Genomic DNA, 12,557 nt, shown 5'->3' on the forward strand with positions numbered 1-12,557 from the left:
TATGTATCAGCTTGGCTCTATCCTAAGCTAATCCTATCACTATATGTAAATAAAGACATGAACAGATCTCCCTCCTATCCTAGCAGGATGTGTTATATTGCCATTGAAGTTTACAAATTCCTGCCCAAAACCTGCACTAAATTGTTCTTTCCCTTTTTTATGTATTGCATGCAATTTATATATACAGTGGTCATCAGGACCATTTTTCAGGTCCTATATTAAAAAATAACTGATACATATTTTATTTATTTATTTATTGGCAATAAATATTAGCATCTTACTATCACAGAATATTTTGAGTTGGAAGAGACCCACAAGGATGATAAGAGGGATCATCCAGCTTCCTGACCTTGTCTCAGGCCTGGCTTCTCCCTTACTGAAACCTTAATTCTTTAAAACCTCTTTGCTAGGAGAACTGAAACACTACATAAAAGATCAGCTGCAGTTTATCATCTCTGTTCCTTCTGTCTGTTGTGGTTACCAAATATGTCAATCTGTTGTTAAAAAAAACCAAAACAGTGAGGTACTACAATGAAGGTTAAATGACACCTCTCTATCACCAATAATTCAAAACACAATTAATATGACTCCAACTTCACCCTGATACAAAATGTGGCAGCACCTGTTAGGAGGATGTGGCAATGGTTTCATAATGTATAGCTGCATTGCATAACAGCAGGAGTGAAAAATACATGTTTAATCATGAGAAGGGAAAAGATAAGTCAGGTACAGTGTGCCTCTTCTGCCTGGACTGACCTTTCCACCTGACTTTTGGGCCAGCTCATTTTCAGCAGCCTGGCTGCTGAAATATTTTTGGTTCTGTCTGTATCATTGCTTCCTTTAGATAAAGTCCACTGGTCTTACTCCTCACCAGTCCATCTGCAAGGCCCAGTCTCTGAACACTCCTCTTTGGCCATTTTTCATTCTTTTCAGATCTGGTGGCATTGTTCAGGGGGAAAAAACAGGTCGTTTTCTTCCCTGTGGATAAGCTATTTAGCCAAAGTCCTTCGCTGTGTTCAGCTCTTCTTTCAAAGCACGTGTCAGCAGCACAGATATTCAAACAATAGTTATGGTCAGCACCAAACAGAACATGTTCTTGATATGTCATGGTTCAGCTCGTCATGTTTAAGATGAGCCAGAAACAAATACTTTGAACTGTGCACTTGTACTACAATGGTGTCCTAAATCTCACTTCAATCCATTCTGAACATGGGCATTTTGCACCACAAAATGTCTTCCTGCTTATTAATAACCCCACGCAGCAAGTTGAGGGTGTTAGTGAGGATCCTTGGTGGGACAGCGTCCATCTCTGCACAAGCTTTTTGAACAAACTGGGGTTTTTCTGTAGTAGGCAATATTTGCCCTATGGAAAACATCTGTGGTCTCAGCTGAGTGCAATGTAACACTTTTTTTCTGGAAAGGTTTGTTGTACTTCAGAGGAGCTCATCAAGGGTTATTGGATGGAGTATTTCAAGCCTCAGGCATATACCCAGCATCAGCTGTTACCAAGTGAACCATAAAGGAGAAGTTCAGAGTGAATATTACCAAAACCAACTATGGCTGAGAGGCATTGTTAAAAGTTTGTTTTATCTCATAATAGAGGGAATAAGAAGTTATTTTAGTAGGATGCAGGAACCACTCCTTGTCTCCAGGAACTGTAAGTGAATGGATATGGGAGCAAGAGGATGATACTTTGTTCTTTGACCAGGTTTTCTCATCCACTTTTTAGAAATGTTCTCAAAACCAGAAAAAAATCTATCTTTTTCAATATGAGGCTTAAGGTGGATACTTCTTTTTGGGACACACTGATAAGTAATAGAGAGGTGGTAATAGACAAGCAATGTGATTTTATCAGAAAGGAAATCCGGAAATAAACCACTATTCAATATGTTCACTGTCATGAAAAAGGCATTTCTGTTCTTGTGGAGAGAATGCAGATAAATAATTTCTGCTTGAACATACTTGATTTTTTACCATAAGCAAAAGAGAGGTATTGCTGCAGCAGTAGCAGGACTTGGTAAAGACAGCACTTCTGATAAATATTATATTAGTTAAAAAGAATTTTTAAATGTCCTAGAAACTGCTATTAATGAAGCATTGGTTTCTAGTAGCAATATTCAAACTTAAATACGTAACTTTAAAGTTTTTAACTCCAGTATTGAAACAGATAAACGTGGGCCTTATTCTAGTACTTGTTTCATCTGAAGCTTTGGCAGTTTTGGATGGATACACCTGGATTAACTTCTGATACACAAAGTATCAGTTCTCAGCCACTCTAGTTCAAGCAATTTCAGAAGCTGATGCTACATTTGTTCTCTGGAAGATGATTTTACAACCTATTTCTAAAATGTTTAAGGGTCTTAAAGCCTTTCCATAATAACAAGCCCATCCATTTTAGGCTACTTTTTTTCTGAGCTTTTACCTATGACTAGCCAGGGGTATTTTAAACAGCTTTGCTTTTGACCAAATGTAATTGCTTGTTTATGGAAGAATGCACTACATTGCAGGCTAATCTGTTCTGCATCCGTTTCCAAACAAAAAATAGAGCAATTAATTCTGCTTGCATGCCCTTCCCCTCTTTTGTTTTTTCTTTTGCTCTTCAGTATAGATTATAGGGAAAGATTGCACTGCTTTTGCATTATGGACTGCTTCTATTATAGAAAATGTTTCCTGCATATGTAGTGTATCTGTTGGCTAGGCTGAGCAATTTGAAATCTTTCTTTTACAAGCTTTTCATGTAGCATGTGTGTGGGATCACAAGATTTACAATGGGATAATTCCATGACCTCATTATAAGCAGACTTGATATTTTAGAATGCTTTAGAACTTTAGAAAGGTATCATCATATTATATGGGCTTTTTGGGGTATAGAAGTAAAAATATTAAGTGTGAGAATCTGATTAATATTTGCAAAGATTTGTAACTGTTCTGTTTTTACAGATGGAAAAGTTTAGACAATTCACTGAAGAGTCAGTGCGTCAATAGCAAAGAAAGAAATAGCAAAGCTTTGAGTTTTGAACCCCTGTTTTCAACCCATTAGGCCTGTTACTGTCTGATTAATAACAGCTCTTTCTGCAAAACTTGTTCATTTATAAAAATACTAAGTCAAAAAATAACTACACACTCTGCAAACTTTTACAGCTCAGAAAGCAGTGAAAATTAAGTCTTGATCAATATATGGAACAAGATATAACCTTTGATTAGGCAGCATACTATTTTTAAACATTAAAACTACTATAAAAATAGTGGTAGGTTTTGTGATCATTACCCTCTCCATACCTAGCCGCCATGCTTACCAGAAGAATCCTGTGCTCAATTTTGTGTCTCTTGCTACAGTAAAGATATTGAGGTGCTGGAGTGCCTCCAGAGAAGGGCAACAGAGCTGGTGAAGAGTCTGAAACCTACACTCCATGATGAGTGGAGGGATTATTTAGCCTGGAGAAAAGAAGGCTCAGGGGAAACCTTCTCACTTTCTGCAACTACCTGAGAGGAGGTTGTAGCAACGTGGGGGGAGGTCTCTTCTCCCAGGTAACAGGTGACAGGAGGAAAGGGTCTCAAGTGGCAACAGGGAAGGTTTAGAGTGGATATTAGGAAAAATTCCATCACTGAAAGGGCTGTAAAACATTGGAACAAGCTCCCCAGGGAAGTGGTTGAGTCACCATCCCTGGAGGTATTTAAAAGACAGGTAGATTCTATGATTCTAAGAAGAGGAAACTGCAAGAGCAAGTAATGTTATACCCTTTATTCTCCTTCCCGTTGCATCCTTCCCTCAGCAAAAGGATTTTAGGCAGAAAGAGAGAGATGGCAATTTGATTTTCAATCTTATGAGAGGAGGAGGGAGAAACAAAAATAAAAAGACCCACTGGTGGAAAGGAACCCATCTGCCAGGATTAGGGTTCTTTAAAACGTCTGAAAATAGATGTTTCCCGACTGACCTGCCAAAAAGTGTCTCTGCTCACTCTTTTCAGGATAGCTTTCAGCACCAGAATTGCAGTAATTTTCATTACAGGACTAAAATTTCTGTGTTGCTGGTGCTACTTTTTTGATGAGGAATGTGCTACAAGGCCATAGACAATCATTTGTTTGTTGGTATCTCCACAAGATGCTTCTGAGAAAGGGAATATGTTTCAACACATATGAATAAACATGTGCTTTAAAGAAAGAAATGGCTGGGTGTATTTAAACAACAGGTGTAGCCTGAGCGGGAAGAAGTCCAAACATTTTGTGCAGCACTCAATAAGATCCTAGACTTTGCTTTTGTCCTGACATGAAAATATTCTTATGGGAAGTGTTCAAGTATCTGTGGAGTTTCCTCCAAAATTCACACTCTAATGTTTTCAGCCTAAGAAGTGGATTAATCTGACTGTATTTACAAAGTTATTTGTAGGCAGAGGCTGAAAAGGCTGTTGGTAATCTTTGGCCCTTACAACTGGGTTGCCAAGGAAAAAGCCCAATTGCTGAAATACCTAAAACTAGCACAATTCACTTCATCTTTAGAAAAAGTATTAACCTTCATGGTCAAATTTGTAATGATTTCCTAAAAAACTATTTCCCTGTCATTAAGTATGTTCCCTGTAATTCTGCATAACAGCATTGCTCAATGGGAATATGCTGCTTCTCTTCTCTCTGATTCCTCTTGGAAGACAGTTTCCTGTTCCTTGAAAAAGTTTTTTTTGTTGAGGGAAGCAGCAAGTGACCTAGCGATATGTTATGCTGACAAGTAGATTATTTATGTGCTGCAGTTTCAGTTTATGAAATACATTATGTAATTTTAAGTGGTTTATGTACGGTCATAGTATAACCTTTGTACTGAATGCATTTTACTCAGATGCCTTTGCAAGAAGGAAAAAGATGTTGTTGGTTGGATTTCTGTTGTTGAGGTTTGGGGTTTCTTTTATTTTTTTTTCTTTCTTTTCAAAATCTCCCACTCTCTTAATAGGAAATTGGGTTGACCTATTAGATTTGTTTACATTCCTGCTAAGTAATAGCAGATCCTGGGCTTTTCAAGTGTGAGAAAGTAAGAAGACCTCCTTGTTCTAGAAGCTGACAAAACAAAATAACTGGATTGTGTTGTGGTGCTGATTGGGAATCAGTTGCTCAAGAGTGTCAAGAACAAAGAAAGTAAGTATATGTCTTGGTTTGAAAGACAGGTGTCTGCTAAGGCAGGCAGGAGCCTCCCTTGGAATGGAAAATATGACCCCCTTCCCTCCGAATTGTTATAATTTTGGAATTAAGGGGCTTTCAGGCGAAGATATGGGAAAAAGAAGAACAGTTCTTTACTAGGATGTAGAACAAGTCAAACAAACAACAATAACTATGGCAGCAACAACAAACAGACCCAGGAACCCAGCGCCAGCCTCTCTCGGCCGCGGGCCCTTTCCCGTGGGGTGCAGCTCCGCTCACGGCCGGCAGGGGCGCCGGTGGCTCCCGGCCGGGCAGGGTGGGTGCAATGGTTCCCTGCGCCTGCAGGGGGCGCTGTGGCGCGAGGTCAGCGTGTCCTCCCTCACGCGGTAATGGCGGACAGGCCACGTGGTGAAGATGTGCTGCAGCAGGAACCTCGGAGCAGTGGCTGGAACAGCAGGGCAAGCTCACCCGGGGTAGCAAGCAAGAGGTAGCAAAAACTCCGCAGCTGTAGCAGGGGCCACAGGGTGTCCCGGCAGGCAGGGGGTATGGGTTAGAGTGCAGCAAAAAAAGCCTGAGGCAGCGGCAGAAAGCAGCGGAGCTGGGCAGTGGCAGCCGGTCTCCTCCACAGCAGCTGCCGCGTGCAGCTGGGGAAACACGCCCTCCGGGACGGGGTCAGGGGTCAGGGTCCCGGGTCCCAGTCTTTTCACCTGAGGCACCTGAACAGATGGCAAGGGTCCTTTCTTTTGGTGAGGTAGAGTTTTAATAAAGTCCCAGTGCAATGGCCACTCTTACGAGCAGGGCTCTACTCATGGTAGAAGAAAGGCAGCAGGAGACGGAACCCCGCAGTAGTGACGAATTCTCCCCACAGCGACCACAGGCTCTCTCCCTTCCGAACACTGAGAGAACAAGAGCTGCACCCAACCCCATTTTCCCAGTCTAAATCTCCGGTATCTCTGCCCTACAGGAGAAACCCCAGGTAAAGAGAGTAGCCAGCTGAACCCCTCCCCTGAGCTGTGGCCACTTCTTTTGTCTCTCTTAGGTATCAGGTCATTATTGTCTCCTAGCAACACATATGGCAGAAAATTCCTTAAGAGAAAAAAAAAAAGGAGAACTCCTAAAACCCCAACAGTATATAACTGCATAGATCAATAATAACACATCTTTTTGCTTGTTTGGAGAAGTATTACAAAAATATGGAGACTACTTAGAGAAGGTTAGAGGTGCTACTAGAAAAGACCAAAGAGAAGTAGAGAGGCAGGGAAGCCCTCAGGGGGACCGCAGTGCGAATTAATCCAATTGAACACTGGATGCTTTGATCTTTCAATAGCAACAAAACTGATCAAGATTTCTAAGATGAAATACAAAAATTGGCTTTGTAGAGACTTCACGAGAGAGCAGCGAGATAAATTAACCTGTTGAAATCCAGTTGCACACTAAATTCTATCAGATACTGCTGTTAAAGTTTTCATTTAGATCTGAGCAATACACAGGACAGCTCTGGGTAGTGGAAAGAAGGAAGCTTTTTAACCTGTGGTGAAAATATGACTGTGTAAATAACATGAAAATCCATTTCAGGAGGAATGAGTCCATCTGCAAACTTCTAACAGGGCTTCAACAGGTAGACAGTATGAGCTCTTGGTCTCCAGCTGCAGAATTTCAACACTGGAAAATGCATCTCTAGAAAATTATATGATCTTGTCCTGTTACCTGAACTCAAAATATGTTATTTCCACTGTGGACATTGATGCCAGCTGAAATCAGGTATGCTTTGTATACCAGTGCTGCCTCACCCACCCCAAAAAGGACGTACAAAGTCAAAAGATGTTAGGATGCTTTTCCTTGAAATCTTGTAAGATGATTTATTCAGGGGTGGGGTGTGTGTGTGTGTGCATGTGTGTGTTGGGTGCATCACTTAAAAATAATCCTTTAAATATCTTCATGAGTTAAATACAAATCTCACATCAGTTCCTAAACATTGTGTCACTTTAACTCTGGTCTTTGAACATCTGCTTGAGTCAAAACACAGATTGGTCAAGAGATGACACTTGTACTTGCATGGTCCAGTCAACATGACTCATGTTGTAGGGTTGGTTGCATAAGCTGACAGGATAATCCAGCCAGCCCTAGCAGCTGCTGTGCTGCTGACATTCTCGTGTGCTGTCCTTAAGAAAAAAAGAAGACCACAGCTTGGCTAAAAACATACTAGTAGTGAAACTTCAGCAGACACAATGCAGTGAGAAGCTAAAAATCAAAAATGTCAGGCCTCACAGCACAGATCTAAAGTTTCAGGAGAATAGCAATGTGGCAGTACAAAGAAAAAAAAACTATTGAAGAGGTGATTGGGTGATTTCAAGGTGCTTTGAACAACATTCAGCATCCTTGTGCTGCCTTAGGTGAGAGAGGGTGATGCTGTGTGCCAGGCAAATTCAAATCTAACATGAAGAAAAGCAGAGGTACATAATTCAGAATAAAAAATGCTTTCACCACCCAGTGAAAGGCTTGAATCCTAGCATGGTGCAGGATACTCATGCCCTTGTTATTATATTTTTTGTTGAATACAGTGACATACTTCAAGGGTAGAAACAGGTGTTTGTCTGTAGTAGAAAGGAATATGTAAAGGTTTTGAATCAGGAGCTCTTTTGTTCTGCCCTACTTCCCTTGCCAGCTGCCCTTAATACTTATGCTAACACTCCTACTTGTCTACCCCACATACCTACTGGGAGTGCCCTTCCTTGGCAGGGAGAATCTCCCAGCTCCAGAGATGGGTTGCACAACATCTGACCGTAAATCGGCACCAAAGCTGGGATTACTGCGTGTGTTTTTGTTCTCCTTGTCTCGTGCCTGATGCGTCACGAAGGCGCAACACGTGCCTGTGGTACAAAGGCTCAGGCTGAAGGCTGGATCCACAAAGGCCTTTCAGGGCTGGAAGGGGTGGTCACATCTCTTAGTCCAAAGGGAAGATTTTTAATGGCTCCTTGCAACTGTCAGCTAAGGCTGATTTCCATACAGACCTGCGTTTCCAGAACCAAGGTTCCCTATTAAATCCAGGCTTTGCACAAAAGATCCCCTTCAGATTCTCCAAGGGGAAAACCGATGGAAGGAAACAGCAGCAAAGGTGTTGTCATGATGGAGATGAATATGAAGAGGAAGTGGACAAGGAGTAAATTTGGCTCTACCAAGGAAACAATGTTATCAGAGTAAATGAAGGGGAAACAAAACAATCGTAGTTATCAACCACAGGTTATGTTTTCGGCAAAAATAAAAGGAACAAACCCACATCTTGGCAGGAGTGACTTCACAATGTATTGTTTACCATTAACTCATTAGGTCTATATCTGCCATATTGGTTAACTTTGCATGTTGTCACAGGCACAGGACTTTTGCCATCAGTCTGGGGCAGCTCCAGGTAAATACAGTTCACTTATTTACTTTATTTAGGCACAAGCCTCTGCTCTAGTTCCCAGTCCCCTGCTTTACCCTCCACCCACACGTTCAGTGTGTGTACATAAAGACATGCCAGAGAAGCCAAGTCCCTTCTGGGCCGTAGCCCATGAACTTTTTTCCTTTTTCTGGAGACAATTACTTGCGAAATGCTGCTGAGCTGGGCTGGCAGGCTGGGTTGGTAGAAACCTCTTTCTCTGCATGTCCCTGGTCTGGTTCAGAAATCTCCTGAAGAAGCAAATCCATATGTTTTGGGACCAGAGTTGTTCCTTGCAGGCAAATTGAGTGAGCATCTCAAATACCAACCTATGTCACTATGTGTGCACAGCACTCAGTGGCTGTACTGCTGCTGCTTGAAAGCAGCTGAACTGCTGCAGACCCCTTCTCAGGGACCCCTGCTGCCCTCCTTCCCAGCAGTCCCTATCTCCTCCAGACCATCCCACCTGTTACTTGCTCTGCTAGCAAAACATGACACAGTGCATGAGAAAAGTCACAGCAAACAAATCACTTTTTTTCCCCTGAGATTCCCTATCTGGAAAGCAGGAAAAACTTTTCTTGAAATGATGCATTATCTTGGGAGGAGTAGTTACTGGGAAGTGACTAGTGTTAGTGTTTGGCTACTACCATCATGAAAGCCAAATGGATTGTGGTTGTACAGCAAGATCCATTAGCCTTTGTTTAGAATGAATTAATGTACAACCTCAATCAGTTTGCAGCATCTGATCCAATACTGGCTATCCCATGATGAGCTGCACACCCCTGCAAATTCTTTATCCTTGTTACAATTCTTCCAATCCACAAAATGAGCCAGAAACATCTCTTAATATTTATAAATCACACATAATCTGAACAGATAGTAATTTGTCCTAATTTTCTTTAAAATACTTCAGTCTTAATTGATAGTCTCACTGACTTTTCTCACAGTCTTTCTCTAGCCAAAGTAACAGGCCTGAGCCATAATTTTACAAAGGCAACAAGGCCTTAATTTTATAAGGTTGTACTTAAATGCCACAGACAGTAAGTAGGATTACAGCCCTGGACTTCAGGAGAGCTAACTTTGGCCTTTTCAAGGACCTACTTGGAGGAATCCCATTGGCTAGGGGCTTAGAAGGTAGGAGGGTCCAAGAGTTAATATTCAAGCATCACTTCCTCCAAGCTCAGGACCGGGTGCATCCCTTTGAGTAAGAAATCAAGGAAAGAGGGGAGGAGAAATGCATGGATAAGCAAGGAGCTTCTGGTAAAATTCAAACAAAGAAGGAAGTTTATGGAACATGGAAAAAGATACAGGCCACCGGGGAGGAATATGGCAACATTATCAGAGTACGAAGGGATGAGATGAGAAGGGCTAAGGCCTGTTTGTAATCAAGGCCAAGAAGGGCTTCTTTGAGTACGAGTAGGAAAAGCAACACGAGGGAAAACATGGGCCTGCTGCTGAGTTAGGTGGGTGCCCTGGTCACAAAGGACACAGAGAAGGTGCAGTTACTGAATGCCTTCTTTCAGTTGCTACTGCTAAAGCCAGCCCTCAGGAATCCCAGACCCTGAAGCCAAGAAAGAAAATCTGGAGACAGGAAGACTTTCTCTTGGTCATAGAGTTGGATTAGAGGTCAAGTAGGCAAACTTGACACCCACAGATCCATGAACCCCGATGGGATGCACTCATGAGTGCTGAGGGAGCAGGCAGATGTTATGCTAAGCCACTCTTCTTCGTCTTTGAAAGGTCATGGAGAACAGGAGAGGTGCCTGAGGACTGGAAGAAAGTCAAGGTCACTCAAGTCTTGGAAGTGGGTGAGAAGGAGGGCCCAGAAAACTACAAGCCTGTCACAGCTTCACCTCAGTCACTGAAAAGGAGATGGAATGGCTCATCCTGGTTGTCATCTCTGAGCATGTGGAGGGAAAGAAGCTTATGAGGAATAGTGAAGATGGATTCACTGAGGGGAAGTTTTGCTTGATCAGCCTGATTGCCTTCGATGGCATGACTGCCTGGGTGTATGAGGGGACAGCAGTGGATGTTGTCTACCTTGACATCAGCAAGGCTTCTGACAGTTTCCCTCATAGGTAAACATGCTTAATTCTTCAAATTTATGCTGGCTGACTTTTCTATTACACCTTGAAAACATGCTTCTGTGAGTTCACAGTTTTGTAGAAGAAAGCAGAATTGCATTTTTGTTTGCTGAGTATTTAACAGCCCTGCTGTGCTCTGAGTTCTCATCGAAAGGGAGCGTCACTGGGAAACTTAAATCCTCTGAGAACAAATTCTGTCCCTCCTATGAGTACAACCATAAAATAGCCCCACAGAGATCAATCCTGTGGCATCAGCTTACTAAAGGAAAGCAGAAGCCAATTCACCTCAGAAATAGCTGTGAAGCAGTTGTATCTACTTTTATCTCTCTCGGTGGGACAAATTAAAATGTGTACTTATCAGGGTGAATTCTTTGTGGATTAACAGAGACCTTAAAAATTGAAAGATAACACAAGGGAAAGCCAGGGTGATCCAGCTAGCTCATTTATCCCAAATTTTTGAGAGAACAGCTGTTTTTTCTTACTTTCTGCATGCCACTTGTATGTTGCTTTCTAGGAAGAAACATTGAAGGCCTACCCTTTGTTTTCACTAAATGCATGGGTCTATATAAGATGTGCCTGGGAACTACCCTTTTACCACCATTGTTCATGCAATGGGAAGTTTCCCATTGTTCATGAAAGAAATGACATCTTTAATTTCATACTTTAACAGCAAATGGTGACAGTATCTCAATTATTTCTGTAGATGAACAAGCCATTGGTGGTTTCAGCATTCTTTGCTGCATTACAGATTGCTTGTTTTGCTGGAGTAACCATAATAGAGAAATGCAACACTGCCTGTGCTGTGTGGCCATATATATATATATCCCACTGAGAAGTGATATATGACTAGCATCAGCTGTGTCAGTGGAGCTTATGCAGCAAGATTTATGTTTCTTACGGGAGAACTTGCTATAAATATAGCTATTACCACCTACTCATGTTTTATCTTAAGAATTTATTCATAAATTTTAACAGTCAAGCATACAGGTAACTGCCAAGAGGTTAGAGCTCCTTTGAGTAGATTACTCCCATATAGACACAATTTCAGAAATCCAGGTTCAGCTGTAGCTCTGTATCACAAATCAGAGCAGCCTTCTGAACCTGAAGTGCTGAGTGTAGATCTTCCAAATTGCAATGCATTGCAATGCTTGTTTGATTTGTAGCCAAGATGAAATGAACCTGTTCAGCAGCCAGGTAATTATTAAGTTGCATGCCATAGAAAATGCTATTGGATTGGTTGCATAGAGTGTAACACTGTATCTTCAAGCCTCAAAGAAGGAGTTTATTCTTCTGTCAGAAAATTCTTTCTTGGCAATGTCTGCTAATATTTTACTGTTTCTGCATTCTGAGTCCTTCAGGTCCTGGTAACATGCAGCTTCCCTAACCTACTCTTCTTGTCAGCCTCACACTCTCGCTCTTCTTCTCATGCTAAACTTCTCATCCATTTATTTCACGTACATGGCTCAGTAAAGTGCGTGCAGGAAATGTACGTCACGTTGTATTGATGTGCATTCCCCTGGCTTTCCCTGCGGCTTGGTAGCACAAGTGGCACACGGGCCAAGTGTCTGCTGTGGACTGACCAGGTGATGAGCAAACTGGGTCATAGAAACATAGACTCACGGAATGGTTTGGGTTGGAAGGGGTCTTTAAGTTCATCCAGTTCCAATGCCCTGCTATGGAGAGAGACACCTTCCACCGACCATATTCCTCAAAGCCCCATCCACCTGGCCTTGAACACTTCCAGGGATGCATCCACATCTTGTCTGGACAACTTCTCAGAAGCACCAGTTCATGGGAGCCACAGGTCAGAGATCATTAAAAAGCGGTGGCAGCAGCAGTCGAGGGAATCTGTTTCCTTGGCTTGAGAGGAGCGAACGAGGCAGAAAGCCGCCCTCCACATAGTGTGTATTCCACTTACTCGGTTACTAAGT

The sequence above is a fragment of the Corvus kubaryi genome, unplaced genomic scaffold (genome assembly GCF_017639235.1).
Source record: "Corvus kubaryi isolate FWS band 111438036 unplaced genomic scaffold, C.kubaryi_AGA036_p1.0 133, whole genome shotgun sequence".
Lineage (NCBI taxonomy): Eukaryota > Metazoa > Chordata > Aves > Passeriformes > Corvidae > Corvus > Corvus kubaryi.